We start from the raw sequence: 1,735 nt of genomic DNA, 5'->3' as shown, positions 1-1,735 counted from the left end.
GCTGAATGTAAAATGGTTTGTAAACTCCACAAGTCCCTATATGGGTTGAAGCAGGCATCCAGACAGTGGAATGCCAAACTTACAGCTTCTATTTTAAGGTATGGCTTTAAACAATCCATGTCAGATTACTCATTATATACAATGAAAAAGGAAGATGGAAGTTTTACTGCTCTATTAGTTTATGTTGATGACATCATAGTTGGGAGCACATCCATTAAGGCATCGGATGATGTAAAAGGGTATCTAAAGTCACAGTTCAAGATAAAGGATCTAAGAAATGTTAAATATTTCTTAGGCCTTGAGATTGATCAGTCAACTAAAGGAATATCCATTTGCCAAAGAAAGTATGTACTGGATGTCTTAGAAAATCAAGGATTGCTTAGATGCAAACCAATGTCAACACCTATTGACTACAATCACAAGTTGAGTAAGGCTGAAGAAGAGGAGCAATTAACTAATCCCACAAGTTATAGACAGCTAATTGGGAAACTTCTATATTTGACATTTACCAGACCAGAGATCTCTTATGCAGTTCAAGTCCTTTCACAGTTCATGGACAAACCAGGGAGACAACACCTCATTGCAGCACACAGGGTATTGAAGTATCAGAAAGGGTCACCAGGCCAAGGAATCTTAATGAAGGTAGGAACAAAGCCAATAATCTCAGCATACTCAGATAGTGACTGGGCAAGATGCCTAGAAACTCGAAGATCAATAACAGGATATTGCATACTTGTTGGGGAATCATTGATAAGTTGGAAATCAAAAAAGCAGCAGGTGGTGGCTAGAAGTTCAACAGAAGTTGAATATAGATCGATAGCAACTACATGTTATGAAGGGATCTGGTTAAAATTCTTACTTACAGACCTTGATGCCAAACATGATGAATCAGTAAACCTCTATTGTGACAACCAATCGACATTGAATATCTACAACCAATTCAGTGTTCCATGAATGAACGAAACATATACAGATGGATTGCCATTTCATTCGGGAGAAGGTTTTGATTGGAGTTATCAAGTCAGTATACATCTCAACCAAATTCCAACTTGCAGATTTATTCACTAAAGCACTACAACCAAAACAATTTAACAGCTTGATGAGCAAGATGAATGTAATCAATGATCACAATCCATCTTGAAGGGGAGTATTAGTTGAACAATGTGAAAAACTAAACTCAAGAGAATAAACAGAAAAGAAGAAGACAGAGATTCGAATCTACAAATGGATGAGCAAGGATGGAAAGGTCAAACGCACAGTACCAAGAAGAAATAAATAAGAAAAGGCAAGTGGAACGTTTTGTTATTTACCAGTCTTATTGCTAGTTACTTTTTTAAAGATTTACTTTTACTCCTTTCTTTTAAATATCAATTAGTTAGTTAATATAGATTAATTAATTGTTTTTCTTTCTTCATTCCCTGATTAGTTACAGGGATTGTATATAAACTCACTGTACCCTGGTTTTTCTAAGATGAGAAATATATCTGACATTCTTCCATATTGCCTGACTCTCTGCGCCGCCTGCCTCATCATTTTTGTCAAACTTGTCATCATTATAAAAAAAAAAAAGAGAAAGCATAATCACAGTATTTGCCCTACTTGTTTCCTTCATGCAAGTAAAGTATTTGTTGTATAATTAAAGAAAAAAGGTCATTGCTATATAACATTATTTTATTTAGAAGGCAATCTTTTATTTTTGTAGAATAATACTACTTTCCTAATGGTGTATTAATAT

The sequence above is a fragment of the Theobroma umbraticum genome, unplaced genomic scaffold, assembly GCF_002168275.2.
Source record: "Theobroma umbraticum cultivar Fairchild unplaced genomic scaffold, ASM216827v3 scaffold_39.0, whole genome shotgun sequence".
In the NCBI taxonomy this organism is placed as follows: domain Eukaryota; kingdom Viridiplantae; phylum Streptophyta; class Magnoliopsida; order Malvales; family Malvaceae; genus Theobroma; species Theobroma umbraticum.
This window is presented reverse-complemented; position numbering follows the sequence as displayed.